Source organism: Taudactylus pleione, unplaced genomic scaffold, assembly GCF_031769625.1.
Source record: "Taudactylus pleione unplaced genomic scaffold, aTauple2 ptg000333l, whole genome shotgun sequence".
Lineage (NCBI taxonomy): Eukaryota > Metazoa > Chordata > Amphibia > Anura > Myobatrachidae > Taudactylus > Taudactylus pleione.
Genome location: NW_028284734.1, coordinates 4,420,412 through 4,440,478, shown reverse-complemented (window position 1 = coordinate 4,440,478; position 20,067 = coordinate 4,420,412). Strand labels below are relative to the sequence as shown.

Below are 20,067 nucleotides of genomic sequence, written 5' to 3'. Positions count from 1 at the left end.
CCCCGTTTGGCTCGCTGGGCAATTTTCTTCTCCCCATTTAATTTCTCCTTAACTTTCCATCCAGGTTCACAAAATCTGAAGGCTGATGCCCTATCACGAACCCTACAGAAGACTCTTCAGTGTCTCCAATCTTGGAACCCAAAGTATTTGCTGCCATCAATATTCAACCCCCTCCAGGGAAAGTCTTTGTGGCTCCTGAACTCAGGAAACAGCTGTTGACATGGGCCCATAAATCTCGCTTTTCCGGCCACACAGGGGATTGCAAACTCTTAGAATTTCTCCAAAGGTCCTATTGGTGGCCCACCATGAAAAGTGAAATCTCTGAATTAATTCCTCTTGTACACAATGCGCACAGCACAAGACCTCCCGCCAAGCTCCTGCAGGAAAGCTTCAACCTCTGCCCATACAGATTCATCCCTGGACTCATTTATCCATGGATTTCATAACCAATCTGCCTGTCTCTAATGGAAATACTACCATCTGGGTAGTGATCGACTGCTTTTCTAACATGGTACACTACATACCACTCAAGAAGCTGCCTTCCGCTCCTGAACTGGCTCAACTTTTTATTTCTCACATATTTCGTCTGCATGGGCTACCAACTGAAATTGTTTCTGACTGAGGGATCCAGTTCATGGCCAGATTCTGGAGGTCCTTGTTTTCAGCGCTACAGGTCAAGCTAAAGTTCTCCACGGCCTATCACCCCCAGACCAACTGGTGCACGGAGAGAGTAAACAAAGACCTAGAGACATTCCTAAGAATTTATATGTCCTCTTCCCAGGATAATTGGGCAGATTCCTTCCCCTGGGCATAATTTGCAAATAACAGTTACTGTCATTCCTCTACTGGACAAACCCCATTTCTCGTGGTCTACGGCCATCATCCCAGGATTCCTGGATTCCAGTGTCTTCCAGTTTTTGATGTTCCAGCAGTCAGTTCCTCATTACAACAATTCTCCTGAATCTGGTCTCAAATCCACTCCTCTCTTAAGAAGACATCCAATCGTTACAAATTAGGGGCTGACAGGAGAAGAAGGTTCGTTCCCAGCATGGAAGTAGGGGATCAAGTTTGGCTTTCCACTCGTAACCTATGACTTTGGGTACCCTCAATGAAGTTTGCCCCTCGTTTCACCGGTGCTTTTGCCATCACAGAGATAATTAATCCTGTAGCCTACAAATTAAAACTACCCACTTATCTCAAAATCCCAAACTCCTTCCATATGTCCTTGCTCAAGCCTTTGGTTCTCAATCGATTCCTTCAAGTTCTGCCATCACTGCCCAAATTCTACACCGAAAGAGGGGAGGAGTTTGAGATAAAGCAAATTCTGGATTCACGAGTCTGTTATGGTCAACTCCAATATCTCTTAGACTGGAAGGTGTACGGACCGGAAGAGAGATGTTGGGTGAAGAGTGAGGATGTCAATGCATCTTGTCTAGTGAACAAATTTCATTCTGAAAACCCAGAGAAACCCAAGAAGTGCCCAGAGGTCACTCATAAAGGAGGGGGTACTGTCACGACCAGGGCTGTGATGGGTCAGGGTCAGCGGTACTTACCTGTCTGAATGCTCTGGTGGGGTCCCTCTGGTGGGGGGCGGGCATATGGAGGTCTGCGCTGCATGCTACAATGGTCTGGGGGCTTAGTGTCCTGGTTCCTGGTGTGAGCATAGCACACTTTGGCAGTGCTGCAGCACAACATGGGTGCCGCCATCTTGGATTTGGTCAGGTAACCCTTCTCGACCAATCCAGGCACAGTATTCCGGGACTCCTAACAACCAATCCTGCACTTCCTCCGGGTATTTAAGGGCTGAATTGCAGTCGTTTCATTACCTGTGCAACGTTATTCCCAGCCTAGCTGGGTGCTAGTTCTCTGAACTCCTTGCAAGTATCCTCTCTGCTGTGTTTCATATATCCACTGTTCCAGGTTCCAGTCTCCTAGTCACCCTGTGAACCAGCAGTTCTATTACCTGCTACCACTCCTAGAGGCAGCCTTGCTTCTACATTCTGACAGACGGTGATCCTCTCCGACTACCCAGTTACCTGTTGTGTGTATCCACGCTCCATTCTGAGTATACACCTCCGCCAGTATCACTCCTCCACTAGTGGGTCATCCATGAGCAACACTCCTCTCAGATCAGCGTCTTTTCTGTACCAAACGTCTGCCCTCATAACCTTTCCTGGATCCACCCCGGGTTCATTCCTGCAAGTACCCGATCCGCTTGTAACAAGTGTACTTTAATGTTCACAAAATAATTTAACACACATTTAGGGGGGTATTCAATTAGGCTGCGAAAAGTCAAAATCGTCAATAAATTATCGCCGATGACATCATTTTCGCATGTTTCAATAATCCCCATATTCAATTTCAAAGACTTTTCGCAGGTTCGAAAAGTCTTAGAAAAAAACAGGGATAAGTTTTCATGCCGAAAAAAAGTGCAGATTTGGGGTTTAGGGGTGCAGGCTTAAAAAATAGCCTGCACCCCTGAGAATATCATTTTAAAAAAAACTGTGTCAAAAAAAGTTTAAAAAAATAATAGGGACACCCAAAAAAATGTATTAAAAATTTGGGGTGAAAAAAAGGGGGAAACAGTGTTTAAAAATAGGGAAATAGGTTCAGGGGTATTCTGTAAGTGTGTGGCAGGTGTTTTCTAGAATAGGTTATTAGCGGCAGGTGCATTTTTGCAGAATTTAAAGAAAATGACTTTAAAAATATGCTAGTACCCATTTTCATGTACCCCAAATTTGAAGGGACCACGAAAAAAAAAACCTAAGTGCTCTACTGCATCACTTCTTCAATGTCGGGAAAATACACATGCCGCGGCTATTTAAAACCCCAACTTGCTTTTGCAGGCAAAAACAGAGGTCCCCATAGTTATCTCCCATGTCTGGACATCTTTAGGGGGGTCCTACAATTAATTCCAGAAAATTCCTGTTTTTTTTTCGTAGCTCCCAATTCGCCGGGTCCCGTATTCACTGATTTTAAATTGAATACGGGAATAAAGTGGGCACGCGCCCGATACTTTATCCCAGGAAAATCTCTGATGTGGAGCGAAAAGTCCAGCACGGACTTTTCGCTCCCATATTAAATACGGCTCTTAATGTCAATGCTGGACCGGTTCTAGGGGCGGGCTAACCGGGCCGTCACCCGGAGCGCCGACCCCTGGAGGGCGCCACTGAGTCCCCATATTAAAAAAAAAAAGGTCTCTGTCTTTATTTATTGCCGGGAAGCGCTGAGTCCTGAGCGCTCAGCTCAGATGCTTCCCGGCTGTGCGCGGCGCTGCCGCTGCATGACGTCAGAGGTCACGCAGCGTCGCGAAGTGCAGCCCAACGCCGACCGTCCTCCTCCTTCAGCCATCTCCGCAGCAATCTTAAGCGGAGGAGGACGGAGCGGAGCGGCTTGGCTGTGGGGGTTAGTGTGGTGTTAGACAGCCAGCCCAGCCCCTGTGACAATAAAAAAAAAGTGCCAGCGCCAAATGTGCGGGAGGAGGGAAGGAGCCCTGCTCCTGCACCCCCAGGAAGCCTGGGTGCTGCAAGCCTGCACCCCCACACAGAGACTGAATGTCAGTCTTGCTGATAAGACAGTGGGTGCCTGTGCCTGCTGGAGCACCCCTTGCTGCCTGGCTGCTGGTTGGAGGAGACTGGCCTGGAGTGTACTGGAGAGTTATACATGCAGTACTGGCCTGGGTGAGGCTCCTCTCTGAGGATGTTGTCCATTTTATTTGCAAATTCATCTGTGCTGTGCTATGGTGTTCGGGGGAGGGGGGGGCTGGAACCAGGGTTGGCCATAAATATTTATTGTTTTATGCTGCTGACTGTTGGGGCCCGGCCAGGGGCCATGAAAGATAAACAATTTTCCTGTGGGCCTGTGCTGGGTCATGAATGGTATATATTTTATAGTACCTGTAGTGTTGGGGGTTCCCTGGCTGAGCCCTAACACCACAGAAATAGAAAAACATTCATGGCCCAGCAAAAGCCCACAATAAAATAATATTTTAAATGACCAACTCAATGCCAGGGATCCCAGGATTGAGCATTTTTCAATCCCGAATCCCGGGTTTGAAAAAACGGCCCGAGATTGGCCTCCCTAGTGGTGGCCATGGCAGAAGGTCTTATCTGCTGCAGCCGCTGCCCGTCATCCCCTACCCCACTGTGGAGGATCATCTTTACAGCTTCCTGGCTGCCTATCACTGACCTCCGCTGTAATATCAGTACAGGCGCCTATTCCCAGCTTTCCTCCCCTGACCTGTTTATCTTTCTGAAATTTGAACTATGGGCAGGATGTACTAACCTTGCGGAGTACATCCCGCCATGCATCGCATTCCTACTGATCGCATATGCACTAACATATGCAATCAGTAGCACAAAGGACAGCTCTTCTGATAAGAGCTGTCGTTTACGATCCGCGCTGTGTAGTGGACTTCCGGGTTTATGACCCAGGAGTCCATTTGCGCATGTGCAGAGTGACAAGGCGGCCACGGGGCATGCTGGGAGGGATCCAATCGGAACCCTCATAGCGTGATGCAGTAGAAGCCCAAAGGCTTCCCTTCCGCATTAGAACCCTGGTGGCCAAGTGATGATACTTACGAAAAATGCGGTAAAACTCAGAAAACTGGGTTTTTGCCGTATTTTCTGTTTAGTACTTCCCGGCCTATGTTTCTTTGAACAAGCTGCCGGGCTGCCAGTCTATGACCTCCGCTGTCATACAAGACGACCATTCCCAGCTCTCCTCCCCTGCTCTAGCCTCCCATCCTCTAGGAGCCAGCTGCTGGGCATTCTTTGACTGTGGAATGTTTTTTAATGCAAATGTGTAACTGTATATGAATATAGGTTTACCTATTGATATATGTGTGCATATATTTAGTTTAAAATATATAATGTGTGTGTATTTGGTATCTGTATGTGAGTATATGTGTCTCTGTATGTACCAACAGTATGTATGTGTATCTTGTTTTTGTTTCTAGATATTTGTGTACCTATGATGAATTGGGGTTGTTCCACATTGATACGCCCCCTCCCCGATCGGTCGCACCCCCTTTCCGAAAGCGCGCATGCATAGGAATGCCATCTATAAAAGCATTTTATTTTTATTTTATTTTTTTTGTGGGTGAGGGGGCGCAGCTAAGAACTTTTGCCCTGGGCTCCACAATGTCTAGAACCGGCCCTGTGTCAATGTACTGTATTCCAGCATATATATGCATTTTTACTGCTGGTTCCAAATATTGATCATATCGTAGTATACTGTTTACGCATATACATATTCATCTGACTCAAAACTTGTTTTGCTTTTGCAAATAATATATATATATATATATTAGGGGTGAGCGGGTTCGGATTTCTGAAATCCGAACCCCTCCGAGCCCCCCTGATCCGAGGCCGATCCGAGTCAGGCTCGACTTTTCCCGCCTGACTCGGATCTGAAATCGAGGCAAAACGTCATCATCCCGCCTTCCGGGTCTCGCGGGTTTTGGATCCTATATAAGGTACCCACGTCTGCGCCATTTTCTCACTCGGCTGTGGACAGTGAAGAGGGAGGGTGGGAGTTAGGGCTGGCTGGGCTGTGTAGTGTAGTATAGTGTAGTGTAGTGTAGTGCAGAGTAGTGTTGTGCTGTGCTGTGCTGCTGTTGTCCATAGGGGCTGTGTCCACTACTTCAAAGTCCATAGGGGCTGGCTGTGTTGTGCTGTGCTGCTGTTGTCAATAGGGGCTGTGTCCACTACTTCAAAGTCCATAGGGGCTGGCTGGACTGTGTTGTGCAGTCAGTTGTCCATAGGGGCTGTGTCCACTCCAAAGTCCTGTGCAGTGTCCCAGTCCTAAAGGGGTGCTGTAGTGTTGTCCAGGGGGTGCTCTGTCCGTTAGGGGTGCTCCCCCCAAGTGCTAGAAAAAAAAAAAAATGTCTGTGTTTGTGAATTGTGTGCGCAGTAGCCGCACGTGCATCAACAAAGTAGTGCCAAGCGTGCGCCTGTGTCATAAGTAAAAGGCCGGCTGGCTTGACCGTTAAAGGGTGCTGTAACCCCCAAAGTACACTCCAAACCAAATAAAAAAATATTTTCTGTGTTTGTGAATTGTGTGCACAGTAGCCGCACGTGCATCAACAAAGTAGTGCCAAGCGTGTGCCTGTGTCATAAGTAAAGGGCCGGCTGGCTTGACCGTTAAAGGGTGCTGTAACCCCCAAAGTACACTCCAAACCAAATAAAAAAATATTTTCTGTGTTTGTGAATTGTGTGCGCAGTAGCCGCACGTGCATCAACAAAGTAGTGCCAAGCGTGCGCCTGTGTCATAAGTAAAGGGCCGGCTGGCTTGACCGTTAAAGGGTGCTGTAACCCCCAAAGTACACTCCAAACCAAATAAAAAGATATTTTCTGTGTTTGTGAATTGTGTGCGCAGTAGCCGCACGTGCATCAACAAAGTAGTGCCAAGCGTGCGCCTGTGTCCCATAAGTAAAGAGCCGGCTGGCTCATTTCTTAAAGGGTGGTGTAACCCACAAAGTGCACTACTCTCCAGCAAAAATAAAAAAATATTTTCTGTGTTTGTGTGCGCCTTAGCCGCACGTATATATCAAATCGATATAACATAAATAGAGGACCAAACTTTCTCCGATAAAAATAAAATAGAGAAAGATCAAGAACCACTTCCTCCTAGTGCTGAAGCTGCTGCCACTAGTCATGACATAGACGATAACATGCCATCAACGTCGTCTGCCAAGGCTGATGCCCAATGTCATAGTAGAGGGCACATACAATCCTAAATGGCAAAGTTCAGGAAAATGACCTTGAAAAAAACATTTAAATCATCTGAAGAGAAACGTAAACTTGCCAATATGCCATTTACGACACGGAGTGGCAAGGAATGGCTAAGGTCTTTCCCTATGTTCATGACTAGTGGTTCAGCTTCACATGACGATGGAAGCCCTCCTCCCACTAAAAACATCAAAAGAGTTAAGCTGGCAAAAGCACAGCGAAGAACTGTGCGTTCTAAGAAGATATCACAAATCCCCAAGGAGAGTCCAAGTGTGGTGGTGGTTGCGATGCCTGACCTTCCCAGCACTGGACGGGAAGAGGTGGCTCTTTCCACCATTTGCACGCCCTGAAAGGAGCACCCACAGTCCACTTGCTGATATACAAATTGAAGATGTCACTGTTGAAGTACAACAGAATGAGGATACTGGTGTAGCTGGCGCTGAGGAGGAAGTCGGCGAGGAGGATTCTGATGGTGATGTGGTTTGTTTAAATCAGGCTCCGGGGGAGACAGTTGTTGTCCGTGGGATGAAAAAGACCATCACGGTCATGCCTGGGCAGAAGACCAAACATTCCACCTCTTTGGTCTGGCAATATTTCTATCCAAATCCGGACAACAACTGTCTTGCCATATGTACCATATGTAAAGGTGAAATAAGTAGGGGTAGGGACGTTAACCACCTAGGAACATCCTCCCTTATACGGCACCTGCAGCGCGTTCATAAAAAGTTACTGTCAAGTTCAGAAACTTTGGCTAAGACCGTAAGCAGTCCAGGGACACCTAAATCCCGTTGTCCTGTTGTATCCAAGCGCCTGCAAACCACACCGTCAACTCCCTCCTCGTCAATTTCCTCCTTAGTCAGGATCGGAAGTAGTCCTGCAGGCCATGTCACTGGCATGACTGACTCTCCTATCTCCTATCCGGGATTCCTCCGGAGGATCCTGCATTGCTACGCCTCCTGCTGCCGCTGCTGCTGTTGCTGCTGCTGGGAGTCGTTCATCATCCCAGAGAGGAAGTAGGAACACCACTACTTTTACTAAACAATTGACCCTCCAACAGTCCTTTAAGTACGACAGCAGTCATCCTGAAGCAAAACGTATAACTGAGGCCTTGACTGCTATGTTGGTGTTAGACGTGCGTCCGGTATCCGCCATTAGTGCAGTGGGATTTAGACAATTGATGGAGGTAGTGTGTCCCCAGTTCCAAATCCCGTCTAGATTCCACTTCACTAGGCAGGCGATACCGAGACTGTACAGAAACGTCAGAAAAAGTGTCCTCAGTGTCCTGAAAAATGCTGTTGTACCCAATGTCCACTTAACCACGGACATGTGGACAAGTGGAACAGGGCAGACTAAGGACTATATGACTGTGACAGCCCCCTGGGTAGATGTATCACCTTACGCAGCAACAGCAGCAGCGTCACCAATAGCAGCATCTCAGAAACGCCAGCTCGTTCCAAGGCAAGCTACGCTGTGTATCACCGGTTTCAGTAAGAGGCACACCGCCGACAACCTCTTAGAGAAACTGAGGGAAATCATCGCCCAGTGGTTTACCCCACTTAGACTCTCCTGGGGATTTGTGATATCTGACAACGCCACCAATATTGTGCGGGCATTACATCTGGGCAAATTCCAGCACGTCCCATGTTTTGTTCACACAATAAACTTGGTGGTGCAGAATTTTCTGAAAAGCGACAGGGACGTGCAGGAGATGCTTTGGGTGGCCCGAAAAATTTCTGGACACTTTCAGCATTCAGCGACTGCGTGCCGAAGACTGGAGCGCCAGCAAACACTCTTGAACCTGCCCCGCCATCACCTGAAGCAAGAGGTTGTGACGCGGTGGAACTCAACCCTCTATATGCTTCAGAGGATGGAGGAGCAGCAAAAGGCCATTCAAGCCTATACATCCACCTATGACATAGGCAAAGGAGGGGGTATGCACCTGACTCAAGCACAGTGGAGAATGATTTCCGTATTGTGCAAGGTTCTCCAGCCCTTCGAACTTGCCACACGTGAAGTCAGTTCAGACACTGCCAGCTTGAGTCAGGTCATTCCCCTCATCAGGCTTTTGCAGAAGCAGCTGGAGAAAGTGAAGGAGGAGCTAAGACAGAGCGATTCCGCTCGGCATGTGGGACTTGTGGATGAAGCCCTTCTTTCGCTTTGCCAGGATTCCAGGGTGGTCAATCTGTTGAAATCAGACCACTACATTTTGGCCACCGTGCTCGATCCTAGGTTTAAAGCCTATGTGGTGTCTCTCTTTCCGGCCGACACAAGCCTGCAGAGGTGCAAAGACCTGCTGGTGAAAACACTGTCAGCTGAAGCGGAACATGACACGTCAACAGCTCCTTCTTCATTTTCTCCCGCAACTGGGGCTGCCAGGAAAAAACTTAGGTATCCTAAGCAACCCGCTGGCGGTGATGCAGGGCAGGCAGGACCAAGTTTGGACATCTGGTCCGGACTGAAGGACCTGGCAACAATTTCTGATATGTCTACTGTCACTGCATATGATACTGTCACCATTGACAGAATGGTGGAGGATTACATCGGTGACAGCATCCAAGTAGGCATGTCAGACAGTCCGTACCTGTACTGGCAGGAAAAAGAGGCAATTTGGAGGCCCCTGTACAAACTGGCTCTATTTTACCTGAGTTGCCCCCCCTCCAGTGTGTACTCCGAAAGAGTGTTTAGTGCAGCCGGGAACCTTGTCAGCGAAAGGCGTAGGAGGTTGCTTCCACAAAATGTGGAGAAGATGATGTTCATAAAAATGAATTATCAACTCTTCCAGGGAGACCAGCCTCCAGAATGTACAGAGGGACCTGTGGTGGTGGATTCCAGCGGGGACAAGTTAATACTCTGTGATGATGAGGATGTAGACAACACTGAAGAGGGTGAGGAATCGGTGGATGAGGATGAGGACGACATCTTGCCTCCGTAGAACCAGTTTGTGCAGGGACAGATTAATTGCCAGCTTGTTTTGTGGGGGCCCAAACGAACCAATCATTTCAGCCACAGTCGTGTGGCAGACCCTGAGCTGAAATGAATGCTTTGTTAAAGTGTGCATGTCCTGTTTATACAACATAAGGGTGGGTGGGAGGGCCCAAGGACAATTCCATCTTGCACCTCTTTTTTTTCTTTGAATTATGTACTGTTTGGGGCCTAGTTTTTCAAACTGCCATCCTGTCTGCCACTGCAGTGTCACTCCTAGATGGGCCACGTGTTTGTGCCGCCCACACGTGTCGCTTAGCATAGTCATCCATCTACCTCGGTGCAACCTTTTGGAATAAAAACACTATTGTGAGGTGTGAGGTGTTCAGAATAGACTGGAAATGAGTGGAAATTAAGGTTTTTGAGGTTAATAATAGCATAGGAGCAGAAAAATCAACATATTCTGTGATTTTAGCTGTTTTTATGCTTTTTTAAAAAAAAATACAGATCCAAAACACAAAACCCAGAACCCAAAACACCGAAGGGTGGTTTTGGCAAAACCAATCCAGATCCAAAACACGAAGAAAGATCCAGATCCAAAACCAAAACACAAAACACGAAAAGTGGCGGGTGCACACCCCTAATATATAAATATATTTCAGTTATGTCAACAACAATAAGCATTGTACCACCATAGATCTGCTTATCAGGCATATATATAAAAAATTGTGTCAATTGTACAGGGAAGATAATGTACACCCTAAAAAGCCTGCATGTCAAAGTTTCGTATTCAATTACCATAAGTGCACAGAAAGGATATAGAATTAATGCCAACTTTCATAATCCAACCTGATTGGCATGCATATTACATACGGGAAGAGAGATCACAGTGAGAGGCAATTCTATTAATACTGTGAACTGTGCGTTATTTAATAAAGTGGACTCCTCACACGAAGTTAGTCCTACAAACACCTCTGCACTGTGTATACCTGGGTATTCATACTCCCCTATCCCAGGCAGACATACCTACAATCATTCCATACCGGATATGCCCAATCTCGTCTGATCTTGGAAGCTATACGGGTATGGGCCTGGTTAGTACCTGGATGGGAGACCACTGGGAATATCAGGTGCTGTAGGTTTTACATATAGGAGGTGGATTGGGACGGATTGGTAACACAACAAGGAGTAAATTCAGCACAGTATTTGCATAATTTCATTCCCACACATCCAGTGTATTGTAATGTCAGCAAATCATATTTTGTCTGGCATATAATCAGGGTTATTAGGGTATCTGTCTCTCTACGTATTTATGCTGATATGATATCTTAGAATTCTGATCTGTAATGTAGGAGACCATTTATCCTATACACAATATTTTCGCCATACTCGAGAGACATATAATATTACTCTTGATATGTGCTACCTAACCTTAGGCAATTAGGGGGCTATCTCAATTTTAAGTGCATTAAAAATTATATTTGATATTTGATGTGGATATTCATTTTAAGAGTACCCCAGCAACGAGCCCTTCTTTCTCTTTTGTGTTCTTCGGTATACCTTGGGCTTTGGGAGCACCACCAACTATAATGGATAGGTTACATTAAATGGATGTAGAATTGTTGGTATTTAATCCTTGTGGTTCTGTGCGGTACCCTCCCTGCTTTGGATATTAGATCAGAAATGACAAACTTGTCTGATCCCATGTACTGTACTTTTGCTCACTGTAGGTGGCTTAAAGCTCCATTTGTGCTATCACTTCATGTGCTATAATGTTACTGCAGGAGGAAATAGCATAACTATAATGTATGCTTCAACAATTCATATTTCATTTACTCTTCTGTCTTCAGTCAACACAAAAATATCAGATTGTGGATTACATTTCCAGGTTTTTATTCAGGCTGCAGAATCCATTCATATGTAAGATATCACTTGTGTATATAAGTTAAATGCTTTAGTGAATATGTGGCCTGATTCAGTATGGATAGCAAATGCAATTGCAACTGCGTAATCGCACTCAATGCGGCTCCGAAAATATGCTAATGCCTGACACAGCACAGCCAGCATAGAGACGCCCACTGCTGCTTTCTCACATCCATAATACCTCGCAGTCCTGCGTATACATTGGTACCATCGACGTACATCGGCCCGTCACACACAATTACAGCAGGTCTGACCAGTCGCAGGAACTGCAAGTCTCATCGCACACAGTGAGTACTCAAGCTGAGTAGGCAATCGCAGTGGCTAATTTATACACGCCCATGCAACGGCGTTCAAACGGACCGGCACGCCTGCGTTTCTTAAACTACTCACCCGTCACCACCCCAAAAGCTCACGGCCTGTCACTCACTCTGCGCTAGATTCCTATGTGTGGACATAATTGCAGTACGATTACAGCGCATGCGCAGTGCGGTGCATACACATGCGCAGTGCTGAACAATCGGCCGATCTGTGTACGTACAGTAGTTGCAATCGGGTACACTGCTGAATCAGGCCCATGGAGCGTAAATGAAGTATTATTAACATTTATTCAGCACATTCTGTTGCAATGTACAATTATTCACTATAAAAGGTTAATACACAACTTCTTCCTGCAAATTGTAATGCAGATTTATTGTGTAATTGCTGATTAAAGTTTGAATCAGCTCTCACTACAGCAACAGTCATTTCTCTCAATTACTTTATAACCAGCAAAAGGTGCAACTAAGGAGGAGGCCAATTTACTATAAGTGCACAAATAAGGCTGCCCACACGCAGGCATTAATAAAATGTGAACAGCATATGGCATGTAACCAGACCTTACACCTGCAGGCAGAGGATGTCAATCTAGAACGCTATATTTATTCCCTAGCACGGGGGCATAGCCAGGACTTTGTGGGTTCCATAGCAACATTTTAAAGAGGCCATAGCAGCATTTGTTCATTTTATGTCCCATAATAGTGCCCTAGTTCATTTTCTGAACCATATTAGTGTCCTTGTACACATTATGTCACAGTGTAAAGCTGCCAGTACATACTATGCCACACAGCACTCCCAATTCACATTATGACATACAGTGTTCCCAGTTCATATTATGACACATTACAGTGCCCCCGTTCATATTATGCTACACAATAGTGCCACCAGTTCATATTGTGCCACATTATAGGGCCCCCAGTTCATATTATGCCAAACAATAATGCCTCCAGGTGATATTGTGTGGCGCATTACAGTGCCCTCCAGTACTTATTAAATAATATTACAGTGCCCTCCAGTTCAAAAAATGCCATACTACAGTGCCCCAAGTTCATATTATGCCACACTATAGTGCCTCCACTTCATATTGTGCCACATTACAGTGCCCCAGTTCAAGATTAGGTACCAGTTGCATATAACAGCAAACATATGTGTACATCCCTCATAAGGTATCTCCCCTGTATTTTATAATGTTTGTCTACCATCTGATGGACCTAAGGCTAATTGATGAAAAAAACAGGAGATGACCCCAGTCTTCAAGACTCATGATTCCCCAGAGAGATCTGTACTTTCCTTGTATTAATTACCCCTCTATTTAGTTTTGCCCTTTACTGATTGTACTGTACATTGACCAACTAACTTACCTTTTTTGTTTTTGTTAATGCAAGTCTTTCATGATTTTTAGATAATATATTTTGATTTAGAATGTAGTAAAATGACATATAGTGACCAATATATAAACAAGTCTGGGTCCTCACATTCATGCCCAGGCCATGTCATGAGCAGAAATAGCACTCTACAAAAATTTTACATTTTGTGGCATATTTACTAAAGTGAGAGTTTTTAGAAGTGGAGATGTTGTCCATAGAAACCAATCAGATTCTAGCTATTATCTTCTAGAAGGGGAAGCAGTCGGGAAGCCAATGACAGGCAGTGAAATCCTGACGCCTATCATTTTACCTATGCTGGGAGCCCGACACACTGCTTACTGATCGAAGGTAAGCCGGGTGCCGAGCGGATAGCTGTGGGGGGGGAGGGTTAGGTTAGGCGGCTCCTGGGGGGGACTTAGGGTTAGGCACCCCCCTGGGAGGTTAGGGTTAGGCTAGGGAAAGGGGAGGTTAGGGTTAGGCACCCCCAGGGAGAGGTTAGGGTTAGGCACCCCCCCAGAAGACTTAGGTTTAGGCAGTGGGGAAGGGGGGGTTAGGTTTAGGCACTGGGGGGGAGGTTAGGGTTAGGCACCTTTAAGGGAGGGTTAGGGTTAGGCGGGATTAGGTTAGTCTATACTTACCTTAGTGCAGTCTGGATTTTCAGCCAAGTCGAGCTGCCGCTGTTGGGATTTGAACCGCCCTGCGACCGGCGGTAAATCATACCGATCCCTCTAGAAGTCGCTAGTTAAATGATAAGTAGAATCTGATTGGTTGCTATGGGCAACATCTCCACTTCTAACACCTCTCACTTTAGTAAATAAATATACCCCTTTGAGTCAGTGATTTATATGCTTGGGGCTATGGGGCAATTACTTACAAAATGTAAAAATGAAGGCCTTGGAATGACCTCAGAATCTTTAGATTTATATTTGAAAATATGTAGAGAAATTGTAAACATACAATGCCTGCAATGAAAGCCTCAGTATATTCTCAATTTGTATAACATAGAAACACAAAGAAATGTCAAATTAAAATATGCCGTAAAATGGCATATTTAACCCTGAACCATTTCACTGGGGTTGCATAATCTCTTAATGCAGAAAACAGCTGCATTATGAACAGAATTATTTGTTTGTTTCATTAATGTATAGAAAATTATTTAATCTTTAAAGTAGATCTACTGTACCATCACCATTAGCAAAATATGCAGTATTTGAGACAATACTTGTATTGACAAAGAAAACCAATCAAAGCTGCAACTGCCTTTCATCTCACAAATGGAGAATTCTGGGTGTCTTAATGTTATTTGGGGGCTGGCAAAGGTTGTGTGGGGCCTTTTTCGGGCTTATAATGTACTGTGTGTTCCCGCTAGGCTAAAACAGCCTGCCCTGAGCCTTCCCCATCTGCGGGCCGTAGTGTTCCACAGGTGGGAAAAGTTGCGATGAACGAGCACGGCATCTATTCACCATGAGGGGAGGACACGCCCCCTCCCTTGCCGGCCACACCCCCTATTCGGGAGCGCGTGCCATGAAGGCGCGCGCAGAGTCTCCATGCCGGCATAAAAATTATCTAGTTAAGAAAACGCTGACCCTAGAGAGTGCACAGTGATAATAGGGTAATATGATAGAATGTTTAAAATAACAGTTATAATATTATTTCTCAGACATATAATTTTGTGATCTATTTCTTAGTTAATCAGCATACTATTAATCATCAAATATGCAAATAAAATAAGCCAAGGACGTTTGCACAACATCAGTACATGCCAACAAGTGGCAATAATATTCCACTTTTGCACATCACCCTGATCAAATAACCAGCATAAAATTCTTGTATATCCTGCTTATATAGTAGCAGAACAGGTTAGAATCAGTCCTTTTATTACAGTCCAGGTTATGTCTGATATTAGGGTCTGAATGTTAGTAAGAATTAACAAGCCCTAATAACATATACAGTACTTAAATATCCTGGAGTTAGTTCCTTTAGGTGAAGTTCAGGTTAATAGGATATTAGTATGGTAGTTAATGCAATAAACCCAGTGTCCGTCTCATAGTAAAAAAAAAAACAATGTGCATGTGATTTTATCAGTGACTAGCAGATTAGTAAGCACCTATCCAATTCACAGAGTCATTAAAGACCCTAATGATATTGACTGTATCACAGTCTAGCATTAAAGAGCAAAACACAGGTTGAAATCTCCACATATGTAACTTTCAGTCTTTGGCCGTAGATATATATTTAAACTCAGATCTGATAACTTACCTGGTGCGGCAGTGCACTATAGTGGGGGAAATCGGAAAATAGGGAATCCGTGCTTCCAATCCTGCTCTCGTCACTGTCTCATAACTTGCCACACCACTAGAGCGCACGCTGACGCTGGTGGCTGGGCATGTGATATGGGAGTCCCTGGCACTGTTAGCGCCCTGCCCTTCCCACAATCTGGCGGGAAGCAGAGGCGGAACTACCAGCGGTGCAGCTGGCGCACTGCACCTGGGCCCGCCGCAATATAGAGGTCCACACTGCTCAGAACCTTTTGTAAATGGCAGTGCAGTGCAGTGCAGTTGCTTGCTGGGCAGTCATCAAGGCTGTGACTGAGTCAGCTGGCAGCTACACACAGAGAGGACAAGGGCAGGCTCAGCACTGCAGGGCACTACTTGGTAATAAATCCCAATAGTCTCTGCAGGGGGTCAGAGGAGCATGTGCTGAGCTCTGATTGGAGGAGCCCATCACATGCTCCTCTTACCTGGAGTTTAGCAGCAGCGCAGCCTCATGGGTGTGCTGCTGCTCTGTCGGCCGTGACTGCTGCTCTGTCGGCTGCCTGAAGATGCTGCTGGTGAGTACACTGTGTGGAGACTACAGTGTAACATAATGTGTGGGCACTAGAGATGGCATAATGTGTGGGGACTACAGTGTAGCATAATGTGTGGACACTACAGGTGGCATAATGTGTTGGGACTACAGTGTAGCATAATGTGTGGGCACTAGAGATTGTATAATGTGTGAGCACTACAGTGTGGGATAATGTGTGGTCACTATAGCTGGCATAATGTGTGGGCACTACAGGTGGCATAATGTGTGGGGACTACAGTGTAGCATAATGTGTGGGCACTAGAGATGGCATAATATGTGAGCACTACAGGTGGCATAATGTGTGGGGACTACAGTGTGGCATATTGTGTGGTCAATACAGGTGGCATAATGTGTGGGCACTACAGCTGGCATAATGTGTGGGGACTACAGTGTAGCATAATGTGTGGGCACTAGAGATGGCATAATGTGTGGGCACCTCAGGTGGCATAATGTGTGGGGCCTACAGTCTAGCATAATGTGTGGGCACTGGAGGTGGCATAATATGTGGGCACTAGAGGTGGCATAATGTGTGGGCACTTCAGGAGGCATAATGTGTGGGCACTACAGTGTAGCATAATGTGCGGGGACTACAGTGTAGTGTAATGTGTGGGCACTAGAGGTGGCATAATGTGTGGGGACTACAGTGTAGCATAATGTGTGGGCACTACAGGTGGCATAATGTGTGGGGACTACAGTGTAGCATAATGTGTGAGCACTAGAGGTGGCATAATGTGTGGGCACTACAGGTGGCATAATGTGTGGGGACTACAGTGTAGCATAATGTGTGGGCACTAGAGGTGGCATAATGTGTGGGGACTACAGTGTGACATAATGTGTGGGGACTACAGTGTGGCATAATGTGAGGGCACTACAATGTGACATAATGTGGGGGCACTACAGCTGGCATAATATGTTGGCACTATAGTGTGGCATAATGTGTGGGGCACTACAGTGTGGCATGTGGGGGCACTACAGTGTGGTATAATGTGTCGGATACCCACTGCATCTCCATGTCACCCATTGCCTGTCACCTCTTCCTATCATCCTCTCCCTGTCACCCACTGCCTCTCCCATCTCCCTGTCACCCACTGCCTGTCACCTCTCCCTCTCACCCACTGCTTTTCCCTGTCACTACTGCCTATCACCTCTCCCTATCACTTTCTCCCTGACACCCACTGCCTATCCCCTATCCCTTTCAACCATTGCCTGTCAACTATCCCTGTCACACTCTCCCCCTCTCTGTCACCTGCTGCTTCTCCGTGTCACCTCTCACCCTCTCCCTATCACCCACTGCCTCTTCCCTCTTCCTGTCACCCACTGCCTGTTATCTCTCCCTGTCACCCACTGCTTCTCCCTGACACCCTCTCCTTGTCACCTTCTTGCCTCTCTTTGTCTACCTCTTGCCTCTCCCTGTCACCCTCTACCTTTCCCTGTCACCCACTGCACTTTGAACTTGGAGTAGGGCGGAGGAGGGGGGCCCAAAGCAAATTTTTGCACCTGGGCCCACCACTCACAAGTTTCGCCACTGGCTGGAGCTCTAAATTAATGTCAAGGATGGTTGGAGGAAGAGAGACCCTAGGGGTAGATTTACTAAAGCTTCTAAAAATTAAAAGTGTTACCCATAGCAACCAATTTTAGCTATCATTTCTCTATTGCATCCTAGAAAATGATAGAAGGAAGCTGATGGGTTGCTATGGTCAACACCTCCTTTTCTGTGTTTTAGAAGTCAGTCGACCCCTAGAGTATTTACTTGTTGCAGTTTGGCAAATAGGGCCCCAAAATTACAGGGACCAATCTAGCAACAACTGATCATTAAACAACAATACACAGTAAGTAGTAAAAGCTGCAAGCACAGGTAGGAAAGAGCTACATACTGTAGTCTGCAAACTGTCCAGATTCTGATGGAATGGCGTTAATATTAATAATGATAATGAGTTAGGCCGGGTACACACTACAACAATATCTGAACGATTTGTCATTTTCAGGCACATTGGAACGACAAATCGTGCAGTGTGTATGCACAATTGCACCCTCCCGCGGTTCGTTCGTGATATCTTTTGGTTGGATGTGCAGCACAACCAATCAGAAGATATTATGTACGAGGTGGTGCAGTTTAAGGAAGGACGGAACGAGATATTGTTCATTAAATTGCACAATGTATATTGGCAATCATGGATGGTCCAGGCCCAGGGCGTAGGTAATTCATCCCGACCATCTTTCTTTTTGCCCGTCGTTGTAGTGTGTAGTGGGTACAGTACCTGGCCTAAGTCACACATGGTACATTCACATCCCAGCCGCATGCCAATTTTAACATACCTACAGGTAATTTGGCACCAACCCACTGAGGGCTAAAATAAATTTAATTTGCCTTATAAGCTCACCTACTGCTCTACGCCTAGATCCTGCAGTCTGAAGTGAGATACTTAACTTACCTAGGAGCAGGAATTCCCCAATATTCTAATATAAGTTTAGTAGAAGACCCACATTATTTTAATGTGCTATTAGGGGCAGGGGTGTATTTTTAATGGGTTCAGGGTCCAGAGGGGCCCACACCGCACACCCTGCACCCATTTATATAATACTTACCGCGTCGGAGGTAGCAGCGCTGTACAAATCACCTGGAAAATGGTCGCCACAGAGACTAGTGACAGGAGTCTACTGCTGGGCTCAGTGCGCGGCCGACCACCAGGTAGAGGGGAGAGCGCCCGTGTGCAGTCTAATGCAGGGTCTCCTCTGGTTGGGGGACCCTGCTCCTTTTACTGTCTTCCTTGTAGTCTTGGGCTTCCCTCCATTTTCCTGCTGACATGAAGACACTGCCCGTGCCATATGCAGCCAAGTTCTATATTTTATATATATATTATTTTATCTTATATAATTTCCATACAAAAAAAAAAATATTTATTGTAATGTTCTAATAAAAGAAAGCCCTATCTGTCCTTACCATTATGTAAGTTATGTGGACAAATAAACAAAAATCATCATATATTCAAATGTCACTTTTTGCGTTGCCTCAGCTTAAATAGTCTTGTCAAAAAGGGGGAATCCCAACAGCTATCAAGTGGTTAATATGTATCCATAATCTCCCTAATCATATATGTTATAAATAGATTTCCTGTTAGAGGCTTCTTTTAAAAAAAAAAAATAAAATAAATAAATTAAAAAATGTCACACAACAAAGAAACTGAAGATTCTCAGGTAAGCTGGAACTGGAGGTGGGGGGTAAAGAGATGAAAAGATAAAACAATTTGATATAATAGCAGACTGAAGTCCCAGCTGATAACATATAAACAGCATTGCATCAAAATAATGAAAAGCAGAAATATTTATAAGTAGTGAAACTGAGGCTGTTTTTATTGTAATTACAAGTAAAAGTTGGCTGCTATTACTAAAAACTAGAGATGTGCGGATCCAGATTTCTGAAATCTGATCACACCCGAATTTAGGGGCTCCGTGTAGAACCGGGTCAAGTTTCGGATTCACTTATATCCCGGTTGGAACCAAGGGCCTGATTCAGACCCGTTCGCAAGGCTGCGTTCGCATGCAGCTGTCTGCATCCAAAGTATGCAAATCCCGCAATCGCTAGCAAGAAATTAGCATGCCCACTATGTCTTGCCATGCGATCGCGTTATGAATTTAGACGCCCAACAGTCTGACACAAGACGTCCACTTTCCCTTAGTAACATACGTCATCTCCAGGAAGTGTATTAAACAATCAGAAACATCGAGTAACATCGGGCCCATACGCACCACTTGTGGCTGACCATACCCTACCGCAAACACTGCGAGTGCTGCTGTGTGTAATTCAGCCATGTGACGTGTACACTGACGATGCGTCCCTGAAATGGCGTTCCAATGCACAGACACACCTGCGTTCGCACCACGACACCCCCGTTACCATTGACCACCCCCTGTCACCACCCACAAATGGCACGTCCTGTTACTCATGCTTGCGGAGAGTCTGT

General features: G+C 45.8%; 1 pseudogene; it reads left to right on the top strand.

The window, feature by feature from the left end:
- The first annotated feature begins 10,677 nt into the window (after positions 1 to 10,677).
- Positions 10,678 to 10,795, top strand: LOC148508996 (5S ribosomal RNA; annotated as a pseudogene).
- The last annotated feature ends 9,272 nt before the right edge of the window (positions 10,796 to 20,067 follow it).